General features: G+C 43.7%; 1 protein-coding gene across 1 annotated transcript in view; it reads left to right on the forward strand.

Moving 5' to 3' along the window:
• mbo (nuclear pore complex protein Nup88) overlaps nucleotides 1-22360 on the forward strand; it is a 96876-nt gene that overhangs the window by 40234 nt on the left and 34282 nt on the right. The window lies entirely within an intron of this gene.

The raw sequence follows: 22360 nt of genomic DNA on the forward strand, positions 1-22360 counted from the left end.
GTGGTGAGGTGGCGGCGGTGGTGGGGGTGAATTGGGTGGAGGGGGGTGTCTCGGAGGCCGATGCGAAAGGGGTCGCGCGCTCCGTGCCGCTCTCGTCGACTTCGTCTTTTCAGACGCTCTCCTCGAGCGCACCGATATCGCCGCTTTGATTTATGGATAAAAAGCCGCCGAGTACTGGCGGTGACAGGGCTGCGGCTCGCGCGACTCCGAAGAAAGAACGATGATGAATACGAATGCGATAAATTGAGGCTCCCGATAAGAGCTGCCGAGCGCTCAAAGTCCTGCCGGGGACAAAGAGCTTGTGCATTTATCAAGGACGACTACGAAAACAAAGCATTGATAATTAATAAGACCGCACTCGCTAGGAATAACGCCCGAGCGATATCAGAGAAATTTTAACGATGAAAATGTGCGCACCCCTCCCTGCGACCCCCAATCACTCTCTCTCTCTCTCTCTCTCTCTCTCTCTCTCTCTCTACTTCTCCAGCCCTCCGAGCGGCCAAGATGTGGGATATGGTGCGGTTGGCGCGGGTAGGAGCCCTCCGAGCGGCCAAGATGTGGGATATGGTGCGGTTGGCGCGGGTAGGGGGGATACCTCGTTGTGCTTTAGACATGGAGAAACTTTTTCAGGGAAAGATCGCACGTCCCTGTTATTATTTTTGCCATCTGTGCAGAAGGTGCGCCGAGTCGTGCGAATAAAGGCATCGACGTATTCCGGCCTTTCAAATAGTTCTTTCAAATAACAAACGCGCCCTTTCTCCATCCAATGCCCTCGCGGCTCGCTGATGCGTCAATTTCAGTTACCACCGCCACTGTAGTCTTGGACCGCGACAGTCTCCAGTCGAATTTAATAAGAAAAATCGCATCCCTCGTTACAGGTTATAACTTAAAACGCCTAAAGACGCGCTTTTTCACTCGATACAGAATTATATTGCTGCCCGTACAGAGCCGTCTCCCCCCCCCCCTCTCTCTCTCTTCCCACGTTTTTGTTTGTTATTTTCATGACAGATGCAAAAGAAGAAGAAAAAAGAATGAAAATGCATCGCGAAACTCAATCGCTATGGCTGGGTCTGCTCTTGAAACGCACCCAAAGAGCATTAACCAAATGGAATGGTAATACAACATCCCTTGCAGGAGTGCACGAGGTCGCGGCTAATCGAGCAAGTCCCGATCAAAGCAATACCAACGAGTGTGGAAGTGTGCAATTAGAGCGAGATGCCACGAAACGATTACCACGGGCGATAAAGGGTCGGGTGTGGATGTCTCGGGTGTCGGGCGCAAGTCACTAATAGCTTAATGCCGTAGCCAGTCGGGCCCCGGGTGGGTTATCCTTAGCGTTGGCTGTGGTAGCGCAAAATCGAGATCTCAATAATCACGTCAGCGGCAGACGACCGAGGCTCTGCTTCTGATTCATAGCGAACAACAGACACAGGCGGAGGAGAGCCACGGAGGACTACGCGTTCGACTAATTGGAATTCAATTAAGCCATTAGCCCTCGTGGAGTGGGAATGGGCGTTGGGTGGTACGGTGGTGATGATGCTAGTGGTAGTAGTGGCGACGGGGTAGTGGAGGTGGGCTTTGAATAATCGAAGCGAAGCCCGTATAAAGGGCTAGAGAAACGGCGGAATTTTTACGAATCGATGCGCCAAGTCTGCCTCGAATGTTGCGCGACTGGCCGCGCGCGTGTACAAACGAAGGGAAGAAATGTTTGTCCAGAGGTTTTGCGAGGAATCGGGCATAGCTAGCGAGCACTCCGGCAAACGTCGATCGTAGCCGATAAACGTGAAAGGGAGAGTAATGGCCGGAGGCGTTGGCGTCCGCGGACTGGTACAGGACATTAATATACGAAGCACGGAACTCTCGGAGAAAGAAATAAGTGTGACGGGCGTGGTGGATGAGATGAGTAGAGTCGAGAATTGGAGGGAGAGGAGGAGGAGGGCTTTCTTCCAGTCTACCTCTCCCTTTCTCACATCTCTGACGTCTCTCTCTCTCTCTCTCTCTCTCTCTCTCTCTCTCTTCTCTCTGCCTCGGTGTATTTCTCAGTGTGCGCGCGCGTGCGTTTTTGGAGGGGAAGGAGAGTTGCCGGAGAGAAGTCGGGGTACTTTCTGGGGTGATTCGAGCCAAGTCCCATACATCATGCGTAATACCAGATCCGATTCTCATATTATATACATGTCCGCGACTCTGCTAGACCTCTGCTCCTCTATCCCCAAGACATGCGGGACGCATCGATAGCGCCCCCCCCCCCTTGACAAACATACACAACACCATCAGCCACCCTCCCCCGCCCTCACTTTTTCAGCGACTTCTCTAATCCGCCGAGTACATATACGCGTATAAGTCACTGGGTTTGGTTCGAGTCGTGGGTGCCCGTAAGCCTGATAAATGGAAAAACACGAGCGTCACGCGGTGCGGCTTCTTCGCAGCTCGCGTTATTATCGTCTTGGCGCCGATTTCCGCACCCCGTGCCCCTCTGACCCCCTCCCCCCACCCCCCCACAAAACACATACCCACCACCGTCCCCCTTCCACAACACCGCGTCCACCCTCCGATCCCCAAAACGCTCCTCCGTGGCCGCCCATCTGTCATATTCCGGAGATAAGATGTTTGGAAAATGAAAGGCCGTGTATCTGACTGACAGCGGCATCCCAAATGTCTTATTAACGATGCGCCGTCGTGCGTGCCGTCGGGTAAATAGCAAATAGCCGAGCATTTACCTCGAGGTGACTCGTTTTAATTTCAGTAGCGATGCGACGCTACGTTAAAGGCGGGACAAAGACGACATTTTTCATACAATGGAAATAATAAAGTCTGAAGGGAGGAAAGTGTTGGCGTGTGGGAGTACGCTTTCCCCAGCCCTCCCAATACGTGATATCGTCGCCACGATGCCGTCCCCCTCGCTCCACCGTTACCGCATCCACTTGGTGCTGCGGATGTATTCCGTTTGCTCGCAATCCGTGACTAATGCGTTGCCGCGTGTGTGACTCGCAACCGTAAACGCAAAAGGGGTCCAAGTGCCAAAGTCAATATTGCGCGGTAGGTGAGCCGCGAGCGCGACGAGTTTTCGCATCGCGCTACGTTTGCCACGTTCGATGCCAATTCTGATAAAGTGATTGACATGCTTGTCGCTGAGGAAATCAAAGATGGTTAGACGAATAGATAGAGAGATGGATAGATAGATAGATAGATAGAGAGAGAGAGAGAGAGAGAGAGAGAGAGAGAGAGTGAGTGAGTGAGTGAGAAGAGAGAGAACTTTTGACGCTGATGAATTTATTGAACCGAATGTTGAAATCAAAGTAACACATAGTGCTTTACTGCCTTCGCACTCTGCTCTTTTTTTCTTTCTTCCTTCTCCGTCCCTCTGTCCCCATTGCTTTTATTGCCAAATGTATCAAACGCCAGGCTTAAATTTTTTAAAGCAGCAGACAATTTCTGCGACGTGTGGCAATTGCACTCGATGCAATATATTGCTCAAAAAAAAAAAAAAGAAGAAAACTCTAACTACTCTTTAGGAAGTCGGTAAAAAGAAAAAGTTCTTAAAAGTATAAAACAAGACTTTCGACATATTGGGGATATTTCAATTTACATCATTTTTTTCTAAGATTAATGCGAAACATTTTTTATCTTATTTTCCTCGTCCATCAAGTTTTAGCATAATTACGTATTATAGGCAATGCCTTTTTATATCATAGGCTTCTTTTTTTTCAATACTCGTAAATAACGTGGTACTTCTTTTATATTGCCCATTAATATTAACGGTATATAGTCGAATGTAAAGGAGACGGCTACATAATTGCGTAATTGTACGCATATTTAATTTGTTTTGCCAAACATTTCTGATGAATAATCGACAATGAGATGTATTAATGAAACATCAATTTTAAGCTCCCGTCTAAGATATAAGCAAGGCAATCGTATATTGAAAATAATATGAAAGCTCTGGTACAATAATTTTAAAAAATATTGCGGTTGATGGGCATGTATAAGGAAGCTTGGGATTTCCACTCGTTTGTAAAAGTTAGTTCTTCGATATGCGAAATATTGTCGATTGGCAGTTTTGACGATTTATGCATTTAATCGAAAGATAAATATTTCGCCACGATTTATTTGGAAAATCAAAACAATATTCAAATGATAATAATGACTATTGCTACCATTAGACGCGAATCGTTGAATGTATTTTATCTGAATTTCGAAGAATATTCATAAATTGTAAAAAGCTTTTTATAGTGAAATAGAGAAAATCCATCAAGACTGCATTGGGATGGCAATTTTGCTGAAGAGCGGCGAAGTAATGCGTAACGGCCCTTGATTTGAATTTTACGAGGCGTGTGCGCGAACTTCTCGAGAAATTTTACTCGAGCGATATCGAACCGCTGTGCAATTTAAATTATAGCACCTATCTGTACATAATTTATGTCCTTGTTTTCTAGCGTTGGCACGCGTAGACGCATTTGCTCATTTCGATCTTGCGAGAATGGGATAGCAACGAAAGAGAGCAGAAAACGTATATAAGAGAGTTAGATAGATGGATAGAAAGAGAGAGAGAGAGAGAGAGAGAGAGAGAGAGAGAGAGAAAGATGATGGAACAGCCAAAGAGATTGATACATCAATTTAAATTATCCTGAATAATTTGTAGAATATCGGATCTTTATGGCTTGGAAAATACCATCGTCTTGACGCTCTCTACCTAATGACGATTTCCCGCTTTGCAAACTTAATGGACTATTTTCAGCTGTAAACTGGGTAGTTTATCCTATGTCTAAGAAGCTCGAATTGCTCTACAATTCGACTCTTAATTTACTGAGCTCCTCGTCATCGTTTTTCAGAAAAATGATTCCTTCCTAATATACATGTATTGTATACAATTTTCAATCCTTCGTCAATATATATTAATGACTCATATGATACAATCAGCGACAAATTTTTGTAATAACATTTATAATAAACTTCATCTGGTAATTCATTATTAAACTACGATCTTATGAAACTACGTAAATAATTTTCACATAAATGGAATGTAATGTCGTGCGATTAATCACTATAAAATTTCTTTATTAACAATAAAATATTATATTGTTAGTCTTTATGAATATTTAAATATATAATTTTATATAATATTTTTTCATGCGCACACACAGAAGGATATTGACAACGTTCTCTTATATGAATTAGATAATGATTTATGGGCTATAAGAAAATAATCCTCTTACTATTTGATTTATCTAGTACTTAGTTCAATCTTGCATCTTATTTTAATAATCTTTTTGGCGAATCCAAATTGACAAGTTTTTTTTAATTATCAAAGAATTTATATTTTATGCCGACTATAAGATAAACATTTCATTAATAATTCTGCAAATTCTCTTATAAATTTTACACTTATTTTCATATCTTATAATAATAAAAGTTTTATCCATAGCAATAAAACTTTATGCTCTTATGTAATTAATGTTCTTTCGAGATGGAAAAACGTCAATCTTAATTTTTGACGAAATTAATGCTTCGTGAAAAAGGATTCCGTTGTTTACGCGAAGTGCCTTTGCAATTCAAAGTAACGAAAAACCTTTTGTTGACTCGTAAGTGGTATAAATGTCTTCTACTTATAATATGTCCGACACAACGTAATAAGCAAGTACGCAAGTGAAAAGACAAATAATGCCGACGAAATCAATATCGGTCGTAAATGCAGTAAGTACCCACCTTGTAAAAAAAATATTGCGTAAAGAGAGAGAGAGAGAGAGAGAGAGAGAGAGAGAGAGAGAGAGGGACAGATGTAAATAGGAGGGTGGTTAAGGGGGATTGTGGAGTGGAGGGAATGGCGTAGAAAAAGGTAGGTAGGCGATCGGTGAGTAATGGAGCAAGAAAGTTGCGGATAAATGTGAAAAATATCGCCACGAGCGCACGTGCGATGACTGTCCCCTGGCCAAGAGGGGGGGGGGGAAGCGCGTGGCGCGAGGAGGAGAGAGTATCAGCCATTCGTCAGGCTGTCTCGGGTTGTGGAACGAGGCGACAAGAGGCGGCAAGAGGCTTCCTGAACAAATGCCCGGGCAATCGTAGGAACGCCGCTGAAATACCGAATCGGCTCTCGGCCTCGTCTCGCATTATCATATTCACAATTTTCCTCGACTCTCTTTGCGCCCCGTGAAATTCACGCGCAGTCGAGACGACGATGTATTACTGCCATCTCCTATCAGTCTTGGCTAATGCCCGAGAGGCTATTAGCTTTGCGCATTAGCCTTCCTCACTTCCGGTTGCGACAGGCTTCTTCGATTCGCTGGCCAAGCGCCGGTCGAGTCGCACCAAGAAACGCCAAGGAAAAAATTCGCCGGCCGAGGAATAAGTGCCAGTGGCAGGATAGCGCGGCTGCGACATTAATTCTCGTTGCTCGCGGCGCCCAGCGAATAAAACGCATTTCGTAGCTGAAAATGATATTTATAGAAGGGAATTTATATTTTAAATTGAGCCCCATTAGGGGACAGGCGAATTTGAAATCCTCGCTCGCGTCAGCTTAGTGGGAAAGAGAGAGAGAGAGAGAGAGAGAGAGAGAGAGAGAGAGAGAGGGGCAATGGGGGGGCTCCGGGCTCCGCCTCGACTTCCACACGTTGTGTATCAAACGCGCGTAATAACCTAACAAATGGCCACTTTATGCGCTCGCTGATGTCGCGGCATTCCAACGCCCGGCATTACCGCTAATGTCTGACGTCATTCTTCAGCCATTCCCGTATATTCGCTGCGATGCCCACTTATGTGCCTCTCTCCCACGCCTCCGGCTCGCCTCTTATTCACCCTTTACCTACGAATTCGCAGGCTACATCCGGCTTCCGCGACAACGTGTTTTCATATGAATACAAAGCGTCCGCGTGGCTTTTTTACTTCTCGACTCACTCGCCAATATATTATTTATCAACTTAAATTACCATCTCGTTTTCTCACTTGCCGCTCACAACGACGGCTGCGGCCTGGCTTTTGCTCGAATTTTCGGTCAACTTGGTCTGCCGCGTAATCATTGTCCCTGTGATTTCTTACGCGCAGCAACTTTATTACCTCATTGTATTTTTCGCTTTCAAGTTTTCTGTTGAGGCTTAACAAATTGCTTAATCATCCTCTTTTTCCCATTAATTTCAATACAATCGTTAAGGCTTTATTACGGGGTGTCCAGATGTTGAGGGGGCAGCACACAGGTGCGATAAACATTCGTATTAAAGGAGCTCGGATAGAGTTTATAAGAGTTGATGCTGGAAATAAATAGAAGGAGAGAGAGTCGTTGGCCGATTGAGCCTAAGAAGAAATTATCGCTATTTTTTCACACTTTGACAAAGTAATTTATTGCACTCAATATCGTGGGATGCATGGGTTTTTTGTGCATAATTCATTGATATTTTTATCAAGCTGATAAAAATAATGTGCATTATACTTATGTTGTCTAATCAACTGTTATTTGAAACGATGCACGAAATTCGTTTACGAAACGCCCGTTACTAAAGTCCATTGTCCGTGTATATATATATACAAAAAAATTTCGCGTAATCTACGCAAATGCGTGTGAATACATAGATGTAGATGGGCGAGTAGTAAAAGCAAATGTCTTTACTCGTTTGCCTCTTCATTGTCAATGTTGTACTTTAAGTCACCACCACCTCGATTATAATACCTTAATAATATCCTGTCTTACTTTAATACGATGATTTATAATATTACATAATCGCAATAAAATATTGTTTGTTTATAATTTTTCAACGACCCATTGCAATCCATTGCAGCGTACTAGCAAAGCCACAACTTTATTTCAGGTAAGCGAAAAGCGCAACGCCACCACTGCCTTCGCTACCGCCACTACCACTCCCGCCATCCCTAGCTTAGAAAATAGAAAATCCTCCCCGGGCAAAAATGTGAGTAATGTCTGTAAATAAAAGTCCGTCAAGTGTTATTAAAGAAAGTTACTAAAGAAATCCGTGTCTGCGCTGCTGTATGCATCTCAGGGACAACTTCCCACTGTACTTTTGCTTTTGGCGTCAGCTCGCGCCAACTTACGACTGCGCCGTCTCGCTTCCCAAAGACGAGGCACGCAAGCTCCCCCCCCCTTCTCCGTTCCCCGCTACCCCTCGACACTCCGCGCACGAACTAGCTCGTACGCTAAGACGCGCGAGCCTTAACGTTCTTCCTTACTTGTGAGAACTTACGAGATACTTTCGTTAAAGCTCCTCGCTGGAATCGCTGCTGAGGTTTTAGCGCCTTTTTCGCTGGGACTTTGATTAGATCCGGGCGTGATGCACACCTCCTCTCCTGACGACTTTTTCCGAACCGCGACAAACAAGAAAGTCTGGCACGATCGTCCACGAGAGCGGAGATTCAGATCGGAAGTTGCTGGTGGCCATTGATGATGATCACGGATGGGCTATAAGCTCGATAAGTTTATAAGCTTTATAAACTTATCAAATATCAAGAGCTGTCCATCGCTATCATGAGTTTTAATATTTTAAATTGGACATAGAGTTGAATCTTAGCGAAGTGAGATCTGTGAAGTGAGAGGGCGAAGCGAGGCTCTTCGTTTATTAAGGGAGACGAAGGAGACATACGGTGCAGGGCATAAGAAGAAAAAGCTCTTGAAATTGACGGGCTCGGAAAGAGGGCGTTGTAGTGGGTGAGAGAAGGAAAAGAGCGAGAATGAAATGGCGAGGATGTGCGAGTGCTGAGGATCGAAGGCCGCGAGGATAGATAGAGATAGAGAGGTAGAGAGATTAAGAGGATGGGAGAGAGGGAAGAGAATGAGAGAGAGAGAGAGAGAGAGAGAGGTAGAAGGGAATGGAAAGAAATAAGAGAAGGAAAGCGCTGCCCAACCCCGGACTAGAGTTTGGAAAATTTAGTGCATGGAGGTCACAGGAGGGGGGCAGGCAGGTACTTGTTTCGTGGATGAGATTTAGTTTGATAATAAGATCCGCCCTTCGCGCGCAAAGGAGGTGGAGGAAAGAGAGGAGAATCTTCCGGAGGTAGATGGTAGGAGGCGAGCTGAGATACGACATTCGTACTGTGGTTTTAACTCTTGGTTATATCCGTAGTTATGAAACTGCCGGATTCAGGGAACCGCCTGCGCAACGGCCGCGCCCCTCCACCACCCCTCGTCCTACCGGCATTTCTAAAATCTTAAGCCTCCCCTTTTCCTCTTTTAAAACATGACTTTCGCAACACTTAATAATTTTAATTAATCCGAATAGAGCGAGTTCCTATATGTAGATGGGTTGCTGCCACCGCCACCGCCACCGCTACCGCCACCAACGCCACCGCCGCTTCCTCCCGAGTGAGCTGCTTTATTTGAGAGACGAGAGATGATTGGTTGGGCTCGTAGCATCGCGCTTCTTCCCCAAAAACTTCATCGACATAACAATTTGTCATAGAAAAGAAACACGGCTCGCTTCGCGTACGCAATGTACACGTACTCTCGACAAGACAGGATGAGCAAGTAGAGCGCGACGTTAATTCATAAAGTTTGATAATGCCTCGGCAGTCCTCGGATTGTTCAACGATTAAAGTGCCGGGGCTGCCGAGAGTGCGTATTACTAATAAGAAAAGCCCTTTGCCGAACGACGACGCGGTCGTTCTTTTAATTGGGTCGGCGGCGTTTCTGACCGTGTAAATAGGATAGACTTCCCAGGTCATATCTCAAGGAAGATTTTTAACAATCTTGAAAAATTGAAGCAAGTAAATATCTGAACAAAAGGTCCTTGCACATTTCATAGAGAGAGAGCATAATATCTCCCGCTCGGGGCCCTCCCACGCCAAACAGAATCTCGTATAATTAACCCCTTAATTATGGCAATTTTTCGTTATTCAGCTTCCTTCCGCATTGTGGGAAAAAATTCTCGAGTATTTTTGGTCACTTAAAGCACAAAGCTCAGGGAGCGGTCGAGGCGCATCGAGCTGCGGCGTGGAGAAAGAGAGCGAGCCGCGAGCGGAGTTTAAGGGAGTGGAGCGCGAGGTCGAATAAAAGGGAAATGTATGGAAGGAAAGATCTAATTTGTTCTTGTCCGTGGCTGCTTTGGAGCTTGGGAGGTGGGAAGGCGAGTGAGGCCAGAAATTAATATTCATAAGCGTCCAGAGAGGTCCCGAGGGCGGGGTCAACTTACATGTATCTTTCGCCACTGACCCGAACGCTACTGGCCCTGCAACACACCCCTGACTACGAGCCCCCACCCCCGAGCGACCGTCCGACTTCCCTTCCCTTGGCCAGGGGCTCGCGATAACGCTCCGAAATGAAAATACTGACCGCAGCCACGTCGCTTTTAAACCGCTCCTTCTTCCCTCTTCGTTTTTCGCCTTGCTCCTCCACAATTAATTCAAAGTCCCTCGGACCTCCTCCTGTCTATTGGATTCCCAGTAGAAAGAGCCGAGCTGCGGTCGGCCAGCCTCCGCAGATCCGAATAACTAACGGCTTATCGGGTTATCTGGTCGCGATTTTTAATGCTTTCTCAACCTTTCGCTGACTAATGATTTATTAGAAAGCAGGGACAAACGTACTATAAATTAGTAAACATCGTGACATAAATTTTACACGCGGTATGGGCCTTTATTTATTAGCCTTCCCTCGTGCTTTCCATCTTGCCCTACCTATTTGTTCACTTTTTTTTTATCATTTTTATTTCATTTTCCTCTTCTTTTATCTTCTTCTTCACCCTCTTCTTCATTCTCTTCTTCCTTCTCCTCTTCTTCTTCTTCTTCTTCTTCTTCTTTATTTATTTATTTTTTTTTTTTCATAATACTTTTCCTTTATTTTATTTTGCTATAAAAACAAGCTGCCCACGAATATTTATGTCGCACGGGGCGTAGAGGCGGATCGCTCGATCGATATTCTAAGTAAGTGACACTATTTACGAGAATTAGCGGCCCTGGCAACAAAAGTCCCTGGAATTCATGAAAAGATAGTTTTACTGACTTATTAGCGTGCCACTCCGACGTGCAGTTATGCTAAAGGAAACGGATGTACTCGGCCAACTTATTTCTTCGAAATTAATGTTATAATCTGTGAGCTGTAATTCAGCGAAGATATTAAACTATTCTAAATCGTACGAGAAAAGAGGATAAATTAAATGCGATTATTCTGTCAATTTAAAATAAGTGCTGGTTGGAAGAAAGGTTGAAAAAAATCATTTACCAGATCTCTGATGATTTTCGAAAAATATAGATATGAATACATCAATTCTCCAAATATAATTCTTCATTCGCATTCGCTAGGTCAACAAGATACAGAATAAATCCTGCAATTAGATTTATTATTCTATTAATAAATAGGTAGTATTCCATAGAAATTTAGAACTAGTTTTAAGAGAAGATTAATAGTCCCAATTTTCTGAACTTATAATAGTAAATCATTACAATAGTGAATTTCACGTCAAATTTATCATACGTTCGATAAATGTTATGTCTACGCTAAACACTTGTACAACACGCATATAAATGTAAAATTTATATATTATTATACTTCATTGAAATTCATGAAATGTGTAACGAGATAACTGACTATGACATTCATTTCATTCGATTTCGTCTCAAGCGTACAAAGTATTCTCTTCTTTAGCTCATAGTATAGCTCATAGTATCGGTACTATTTTAGAACAAATTAATTGAAAACTCAATTGACAATACATTAAGATTATGGATTTGAACAAAATAAAAAATGTATTTTAATTATTAAATTAAAGTAGCATGAAAATTGCTATAATAGTATCGTATTATTGTTCCATATATTTATGCAGATACGTCTTATCTATTATGGTTTAACATAGTGAATTGTCGGAATTCATTGCTGTTTCCAAAACTTAAATTTCAATTGGTTTTCATATAGTTGGCAGCTCCACCTACTTACGATAAATACGAGCTACGTTCTGTAATAAATTACAATAACTGCAAACAAGTACTTATATACAAAATATTCCAATAATCCTTATAGTAATTTAATTATTTTTAGTCTTTCTAATCTGTCTAATTCTCTAATCTGATCTTTGAATGATTTCTGGAGCGAATGTAACTAATTATTTATAGCTATGACATTTTATTTACTGTCCTATCACTAATTGCTCATACACCGTTTGAAAATTCCATTGGTCACTTGTTTGCGCATACATTTGATCATTATAATAAATTGGCTAAAAACTACTATTTAGTACTATGTTTTAACACGAAGGATATAATATCATCGAGCATTAAAATTTTTATATCGAGTCTCAACATATAAATAATTGATTTATAACCCTTAACAATGTTCTTATATTAATATTATTATATATACATATACGCTGTGTAATTTTAATTATATTGCATTAGATGGAATAGTAATTAAAATTAGTACAAATTAATGAAAAATAATAATAATAATAATAATAATAATAAGATATAATAAAGAATACAATGGACGTTAAAATTTTGCGCTTGCGTCATGTAATGTACTATAAATTGGGTTTCACTAGACTAAAATATTCATAGTATCGTTAATAAATTGTAACTTATTTATTGTATTCACTTGGGTTTCAATAATATTGTCGATTCAATTTCTTAAGATTCTATGGAGAATAAACGGAGCTTCTTTTAATACCCGAGATTCGATTATAATGTTCTATACTCTGGTGTTTTCCTTAAATAATTGTCGTTAGAGCTCTACTATTCTTATATTCTTTATATTTGGTAAATTACACGAACAGTATAGACGTGCTACGATGTTTTGGCACTATTTTCAAAATCAATTTAAACTTAAACGATGGATTATTAAATTACTCACGACTCTAGCATATTTTATCATTATTGAATTTAGTAATCGAATTGTACCGTCCCATTTCTCGTTGCTTATTATTTTTGTGCTTATTTTATAACAAAGCGAGTCAGAGGTCGAGGGAGGCGATTAAAAGAGCAGTCGAACGCGACGTAGAAGATTGCATTACACTGGGACGAAGGTAAAGTGCGATAATGGCGAGTAGAGTAAACGAGGTTATATTTACCAGTGACGTAAAGATTTAACGATGACGCGGCCCATTAATCACAGAGGCGAATTCGTGGGACGAATCAATGTGATAAAATATCGCCGGTAATATCGTGCGAGGCGAATAAAAAGCTCAGGGACTAATAGCGTGAGCCAGGGTCGACTGGCGAGAATGCGGCCGCCAATTTCCCGCGCCACAAAGCAAATCAATTGCAAATGAAAAATGTCGAGCCAAGGAGAGTCGAGAAGATTAGCCTGGGTTAATCGCTAAAGCCGCCGAGACCGAGAAAACGCCTCGATAGCGATTCTAATAGGGCGGGAGGCCGAAACGAGCCACTTCCACATCTTCGGCGGTTGCGCTTCCCAGCCAAACGACGCTACGAGCAGGCGACTTAACTTGCCTGGCAATAATAAAATGATATAGGAGCCAAAATATGCATTTAAATTATCGCCCCGCGATAATAATTTGCATACCGCAGCTCGGCGCGCTCCACCCTTCTTTCGAGCTCGCGCGCCACTTCGACGGCGCGGTCGTTCGCTCAGTTTAGCCCCGTTTAATTTAAATAATACTTGGCCGTAGCTCGCAGCTCCGACGATATACATAAAATCGCTATAACATTGTAAATTATAACTGATACGGCTTATATTTGGGAGGCGTAAGCCTACTACTCGCGACTACTCGCCGGCAACGATTAAGCGACGCCGAAATTACCAGGCAACCTTACGTCGACGCAATCCCAACAGCCGCCGAGGATCGTCTCGATCAGCCCCCACGCGGACACTCTCTTCGCGATCTTCTCACGGCTCTCTGCCCACGTGATAATTGCTTGAATTTGGAATGGGCGTAATGCGTCTCTCTCGTGCCCTCGGGATGCTAATACTTATGACACCGTCGTACCTACCGCGGGATTAAATTAGGGAGATTTAAAAATATAAACATTATTCTCGTCTCGAACATGTGGAGGATCGGGAGGATTTTATGATGCCGATGTACATTTATTAAGTTGATAATACAATGCTTTTAAAGCGCATCAGTACACATTATGAGGTACTTGGTTTTTGTATAAGTTGCGCAAAGTTTCGAAGATACGAGAGCGCAAAGTCGTAGCTCGCAAATGGCATGAGAGCTTTCGTATTACGTGGATTAGTCGCAGCCGTGGTGAGGTGAGGCGAGGCTACGCGAGAAGAAGCGAGGTGAGGCGAGACGGGTCGAGGTGAGGCGAGGAGAGGCGAGGCGACGCATCCTTTAACAAGCGCGTGAAACGGAAGTGAAGACATAATGCACGCGAGCGCAGCAAACGACGCGAGAACCTTGCGCAAATAATGCAAAGTACAAGCTCGCCACCTCTGAAATATATTTAGACATTCGTTCACATTATGATTCCTCCCCTTACCCCTCCGTCTACCTCCAATCATTTCTCTACTTTTACCCGGCCAAACACCGACCAAATTGAGACTAATCTCGGACTCGCTTTTTCTTCTATCTCACATTAGAAATTTTTCTTACTTTAAAAGCCCCTCGAAAGCCGCGAATTAGCTGAGTTTCGGTCTCTCGTACTCTCTCGCGCGCCCATCCATAACGTGCCGAAGCACGCATTCGTCACTCGCCCAGGATTTAAGCCGACAGTGCTCTCGCATCCGGGTACCAACACCGATGCACTTTACCAAACTTGCATAAACACTAGTGCAAAGAAGCTCGATTATAATTCGTTAATGAATGACTAGCAATTCGAGCCAACGGCTATGGACCAACAAACGTAGGATCTCGTTCCTTCGTTAATACGCCCCGTGGTGAAGCCACTGTGCCCGCGCCCAAGACGAGGTCGAATAAAAGTAAAAGCCAGATGAAATCCGAGGCTCGCAATATGCCGCTTACGTATCGCATGGAGTATCAGTAAATCGTGAGCAGCGACGTTTAGGGTTTCACACTTTCACGAGGCACGTATCCAGTCTCCCGTGGAACTTTAAAGGCAGCGGCGCACATAAGTTTGAAACTAATAAGCCGAGGCGAGCCGAGGCCCCCGGCCGATGAGGTCGAAGCTACGAGCACTCGGAGCACGACGCTTATGACGGTAACGGGACACCGATTACGTAACGTTGATCATCCTCCAACACTCCGTGAGTAAATTGGCTAACTTCGAAGAAGGAGAGAGCCGTGCTCATCCGTGCACGAACCTTACCTACTTATTTCACGCATCCCTTTCCTCTTTTTTCCTTTAACTGCAACAACAACGAACTTTATTATTATTATTATTAGCATTATTATTATTATTATTATTATTATTATTATTATTATTATTATTATTATTATAAAGCGCGCACGGTGGCTCGAGAGTCATGCCAAGTTTAGCGCTCCTGTCGAGTTATAACGTAGACAGACACCTTGTTGCGTTCATAGGGGAAAATCACCTCGGGGAATGTGACTTTGATTATATATTCGATGCGAGGAGGTAATAAGGGATTTTAAATTCGATTTTACGGCTGACTTTTGTAGCGTCTGTCGTTCGGCATTGACGGCCCGAGCTATCCTTTACGTAATAGTGGCTCACGGTCACAAAGACCGAGAGATGCCACGTGGCCATGGCTGCGTATAACATAAAAGAAGCAGCGATTTCTCGTCTAATTGAGAAAATCGCAAGGGAATCCAAGCAACGTTTCATTCGAATTCTCGGCTCGAGTTCTCCTGCTTACGGCCCATTGGGATAATACCATTAGCTTTGTAACTGCCGTGCGTTTACGTCAATACCGGTCGGAGCTAAATACCATGGCACCATAAAGCGTTTCCCGCTAGTATTCGACGAGGCCGCCAATAACGAAATGAAACCCAGTCGACAATAAGAATAAGAAGGAAAAATAAGGATTAATCGGTCCACGTAGATGTACAATAATGGATATTATCAGTGTGGGAGTGTGCGACTCAGCGTCGGGATAATGTATAAAGACATTAATCGTTCGCGGATGTGGCGTCGGATGTAGGCAAATTTTTTACTCGCGCGTCTGAGAAGGAGACATGCAAAATATTCAGCATTAAGCGGAGAAGATAAAAGCGCGAATGTTCGACAATGTATGCCCGTCGCGATACGCTGAAAAATGTGCAAGCAATAAAAGGGAAGGAAGGCCGGGAAAGCGTCGTTATTCCCGCGGCGAATTCGCATCGAACGAAACGAGGCGCCACGGGACATTCCAGTCCGGAGTTAATAGCTCGCCAACGATTAACCGTGGTCCGGCCTTTCCACCACCTCTGCTTCGGTTTTCCCACGTGCCAGGAAAGCTCGGACTCGGTCTCTGCTCCCTTATCCCGCCCCCATCCGCCTTGCACGCATACGTGCGCGCGCGCGCACACACACCCCAACCCAACCCTAATGGCTCGGAAGGAGCGACGAGGGCAAGGGACTGTCGCGCGAGCCGCTGTCAAGGCAGAAAAAACGGGTGGGAATTCGGGCGAGATGGGACGGGGGAGGGGGAGGACCGGGGGAGGGAAAACGTGTGAAACTCGAGCGGGACAGGCTGATTCCCCGAGTAAATTTAGCGTTTGGCAGAGCGGGGGCTGATGGCTAGGTAAATTTAGTCGACGTCGGACGGGGCCGAGCGAATGCCGGCTGGGCCAATAGTTTCCAGGGTGGCGCGCGCCGAGGCGACGCCGCCCGGTTTATAGGACATAATTTAGTGGACAGTTTGATATACAAACAATCTTTAATGAAATTCTTGGTGTTCATTAATAACGCATTACACTCGCGCGCGCGCTCCCAAGCCCTTTATAATTCGACCTCTCACGGCGGCGAGCCCCTGTGACATTTCCTCACCCACCCTCTCTCTCTCTCGCTCTCTCGCACTCTCGCACTCTCGTTCACCCTCATCCACTCACGATCCACCCCACCCCCTGATTCGCAGCCAACACCTCCGCACGCACGTCGGCCTCCTAGCACCTCGTCACACCTACCAACGTGCGCGCCCGATGTGTGCTCGTGGAGACGAGCACGGGATTCCGAAGCTTGGCGGGGCGATTCGGCCGGCGAAATTCACAGGTGGAAGGCCTGATTTATTGGAAAGCGACTGGGAGCGCGAATTCTTGCGAGGATTCCCGCCATCGAGCCCTTCATTAAAAGCCCAATATTAATCTTTGTATCGGGAGACGTTTATGTCTTTCGTTCGCCGCGCCTCGGCAAAGGCCTAAATTTTACACGAAATTTACACCTCGACTTTGCCGAGTAAATTCCTCTTGCGTCAAAGTACGATGCATTATTCACGAGGTGTGTCATACATGCGAATCCCCATCAAGTCTATGAAAAATTTATTATTTAGTTCGCTACAAGAGTAAATTAAATTGCCGGTAGTAGCCAAGTTTTCCTCCTCCCGTTAAGCTACAAAGACGATTGTTTGAGAAAATTATCTCATTTACGAGAGGATGTTGGTTTTACTTCTTTGGTCTCTGTCAAGTTTTTAGACCACGAGACAACAATTAATGGAGCTACAAAATCTAAACTTCTCGAATTCTAAGATACTTTTTTTTTTTTTTTTGTTTTTTTTTTTATGAATGAAATTGAGCATTTGATTAGCTTGGGACCTTGTTTTGTAATTTCGGGAGTATCACTTTTATTTTTTTAATTTGTTCTATTAATCCTCTGTAATCCTTAATGCACAGCGGGATAACAATTTTATAAAGAAATACACAGAAAAAAGTCACATATTTTCCAACTCTGCGGCAGTTACGAGTTTTGGCTAAACTCAAATGTCCTAGCTTCAAAATATCGTATATTGAGATAATTCACATTGACAAATCATAACAGCATTTTAATTCCCATAGTAATAAATTTTACTTTCTGTTATGCATATCAGATTGCATCACACGCAGTACAAAAGCTAATATCACATTATGGAAAAATAGCATCGTATCTTTTAAAATAAATTATCTGATAAGTATTTTTGATGATTCCGCAACTTTTGCCAAATTAACTGTATATATAAAAGTCCAATAACTATAATTTCAAGAAAGAAAAAAAAAACAATTTCAAAGAGTAGAATTTTCGTAAACCGTACTCTCAATTTTTTAATAATACCGCTAATTAATTGCAAATATAATAAAGAACGGATAATCAAATTGTATCGATTAACATTTTCTCTTCGAGTATAATTGAATGCTATTTCAGATATATTGATTTACATGAAATAAAATTGCGCAAAAGGATTAAGGAAAAATTGATTTTATCGTCGAGTATCGTATTCATAGTTAAAATTAATCACCAATTTAATGGCGGTAGTTGTTAAATTGTCTTTTAAATTTTTTTTTGTCTCTTCTATTTTCAAATAGTTTATATTAAAGTCTCATTCTCAAATATTGCTAATTGAAATATTAAAATAATAAATACTTCAATTCGTAAGAAACTTCGTGCCTTTACGTGAAGTAACTTTTCGAATTAATAGATTCATTATAAAAAGCAAGGCGATTATTTTTCCTAGCACTATTATATAAAAAAATTCCAAAGCTTAATAATGAAAATTACAATGAATTTTGACATTTGTTTCTGCGATAAGAGGGAGCGCGTAAGAGGGCCGATTATCGTCACGGACGGCTAAAATTTTTAGCGGCAAAGGGAAAAAAAGAACGATTGAAGGGTGGTGACGTGTGAAAGACGAGAATAGGGAAGAAGAGATTCAGGGAGCGAAGCATATGTGTGGCACACCGTTCGAAAGTGCGCAGTAATTGAGTAATTCAAAAGTGAAAGGTCACTCTCGGGTTCCCATCTCCCTTCGTCTCCCTTCGTCTCGAGCGAAAAGCCGACGAAAAGCTGGCGAAAAGCCTTTTATTTCTGGTGAATGCGGATGTAGGTGGCGGCTAGGCCAGCGCGCCCTGGGATTTATAAAGAGACCGTGAAATATCGCGGCAAAGTAAGTTACGTCGTTTAGTATGATTTGAGCCGAGCTAATGTACTTTAATAACATATTCTATGTATCTCGGACGAACGTAGCACAACGACGACGACGACGACGACGACGACGACGACGACGACGACGACGACGACGACGACGACGACGACGACGACGACGACGACGACGACGACGACGACGACGACGACGACGACGGCGACGACGGCTACGACGACAGCGATGACGACGATCATAACCACGACAATGCTTCCACTCCCACTACCCACTACCTAAATGGCCAATGGGAACATTATTTCACTGCGCTAAATGCATGATTCCGGCCCGTCTCCATGCCACCCTCCAGCAAGTTCTTTTCACGATAATTACAATGTTCCCACTCTTGTCCTTCTTTGAGTTTTGACTCGCCACTAATGACGACCGATCCTCCACACTGCAAGGCTCGACCACTACTCCGACGCTACCTCTCCTCCCTTTACGCCCTTTAGCGCTTATTTACACGCGTCACTTCTGCAATTTTTCGTTTAATTGCAGCGAGCGTCCAAGCCAACATTAGCAATCTCATTTGAAAGTCTAAAACACAAAGGGATTGTCGTTGGCGTTGTCTTTTCAGCAACGGCGATGAACGTAAAGTGCCGGCCGAAATATCCACTTAAGAAGGGCATAAATTACTTTGAAGTTTTACACATCAACAGACCTCGCTAAGGCACATTGGATTCGCGCCTCGAGCACTACATTTAAACGACACCGAAACGTCATAGATCGCCAATGATCGGTCAGATTTATCCTGATAAGGAGGGGGGAGTTTATCAAAGGTCCTCCATAAGATCGGAGGCCAATATAAAGCGAGGCATTGAATAAATGTCGGGAGGCGAGGAAGTGCGGCAACGTGTCGTTATGCCCGGAAAGAACGGCTGCATTTTCCGAATGTTCGACCCTAAAAGCCCAGCCGCGATCGTCCGCCCGTATTAATTCAAGGCATATTAATTTAGCGGAGAGAAGCCGAGGAGTTCGTAAAAGCGACGTGGAGGGACGGCCGTTTAAGGTACGTGCGAGGACGAGTCGCCGGGGCGATAATGCGCCCGTCAGCGCCACCGCGACCGTATAGAATTTTAATAAAGCGGCGGGCTTTACGACCGCCTGCGATTGTCCGCCATTTTACAGTCTCTGCGGGGCCGGGCATTTAAATTCTTAGATATTCCTCTCGACGTTCCGTGCGCCGGAACGCGACGGGCCCGCAGATTATACGGCTTAATAAAATAATAACGCACACGCCGGACCTCGTAAACCGGCCGCGGCCATTTGATTATCATAGAATTCGAGTTTGCTTCGATCCGCCACGCCGACCCCGATCCCGGAATTCGCCGCGCCTCTAATAACCGGCAAAAACTATCCCCATCTTCGCCCCCGTTTATTCCGTTGCGCTTTTTACGTTCGACGTGGATTGGCGACGCGCACGTGCTGCCAACGCAGGCCTTCTCGTTATTACTCGAGAGCTAGTTGCGGTGGCGATCGGAATTTATATGGACTCGACAGAGTCGCGTAATTCTCCTCCTTCTCACACCCCCACCATACCCCCATACCCCCTTTTCCTTTCAAATTTCTTCTCGTATTTCTTTCTAGAATTTCTTCGTTTGCTCGCAATTCCGAATCGCGTAGCCATAGTCGCGCGTGGCATCGCCGAGTCCGCTTTACCGACTCTTCCATCTCGCTTTCTCTTTCAATTCAATTTACATTGTTCAACGATATGCGCCGCTAAATTTTTTCAATTAGACCAACAACTCTCTCTCTCTCTCTCTCTCTCTACTCGATATCTTAACGTAACGATGGCTACTCCGTATCGCCGGCTACGTACCACCGATTACGCAACGTTCGTACGTAGCTGCTTGATCTTCGCAACATTGAAAAACTCCGTGGATGCGTATTAGTAGGCACTTATGGGAAATACCCATTCTCTGTATTTATTAATGTACTATCGACAGAATTTGAGTATTAAGTGTATATTCCTGGTACTTGGGTCTAGTTTGAAGCAAATCTGTTTATTCAAGCGATTTACCGTCGAGAAGCCGAGGAGAGAATTCAATTGTATGCGAAGAACATTCGATCTCTCGATTATAAAAGTGGAAAGAATGTATGAGAATAATTATATAATAAAAGAGAAGAAAAAAAGCGTTCTGTGGGCAGGCAATTTACAAGTACGAAGGAATAATATTCATAACTCGCTTCGGCTTTTATACTATCCTTAATAATTATGTCGAAAAATATTCATAACTGTTAAATATGTTACAATTAAAAGCATGTAAAAGATATAATAAAATGAATTTACATATTTCTTTATTTCTGTAATAATGAGTGGGGCCGCTTTTTTTCTTTTCTTGTTTTCTTTATCATCCACTGCGCTCTCGCACTTCTCTCAAATAATCTACGAATTTTCATAATACAAATATCCTTTTAAATAAATGTGTCCAGGGGCTCGATATTACGTTGCGAAGCATACTCTTTTCCATTATAATAAATGTGAAAAGGACCTCGTACAAGTCGAACGAGCAAAATATCAATCGAAGTGAAATCATGTAAAGCACGATTCGCCAAAAGATGGCGCGTCCGCGTGATTGGATAAAAATAATCCCGTAATTATTGAATGATAATGTTCTTCATTCATAACATAAATTAATAAACCAACCTCGCGAGAGAGAGAGAGAGAGAGAGAGAGAGAGAGAGAGAGAGAGATAAAAATAACGGAGATCAGATTTCGCAGTCGAGATTGCCGAACGTATCAGCCTCTAATTGAAATGTCTCGGTCGATCGATCCATCGTTACTTGGAAAGTAATTTTTCGTACGGTGCGGGTACGTCGGGAAATTGCAAACTATCCAACTTGTTTTGAGGCTTTAAGCTCGGCTCGAAGCAACAAGGCGTATATATAGACGATGAAAAATTTACCAGCACCCCTGTCCTCGAATTCCGCCCTCGAGGCACAAATGTCTGCCCTAACGAAACCATTCCGATATCTCGCTTGCGGTGTCGAGAGAGGCAGAATGGCTGTGGGTCGGAAAATCCGAAGCTCGTTTCGGTATGAAGTAGAAGAAAAATGCGCGAAAAAAGCCGTCCCCCAAAAACCAATGCATTAGCATCGAGGCTCGCCGTTCCATTTTCTAATTTTTCCAGCGCTTCGCGTCCTTATCAGCCATTATAAGCCCGCGGCTCCGAATCGAAGCTCGCCTCCCTTGCGAATTTTTCCCCACTCCTGGTGGAACTCGCCGCGAGGGCCGAGCCAAATAATTACCAGAGCGCTTATTCGGGATAACCGCGAAGGTACAGCGTCTTTTCCCCTTGTTTTTCTCGTCCTTGGCCCTATCCCCGGCCGCCATCCCTTTACAGAATGACTTGCTCGCTCGTTCGCCCGCCCGCTTCACTAAGTAACGAGCACGTAAAAATGCCGCTTATCTGCTACTTTGCTTCCAACGCACTTCTTTCTTGCTCGCACCGATCCCTCCACACCCCACACCCC

This window comes from Ceratosolen solmsi, unplaced genomic scaffold, assembly GCF_000503995.2.
Source record: "Ceratosolen solmsi marchali unplaced genomic scaffold, CerSol_1.0 scaffold1, whole genome shotgun sequence".
In the NCBI taxonomy this organism is placed as follows: domain Eukaryota; kingdom Metazoa; phylum Arthropoda; class Insecta; order Hymenoptera; family Agaonidae; genus Ceratosolen; species Ceratosolen solmsi.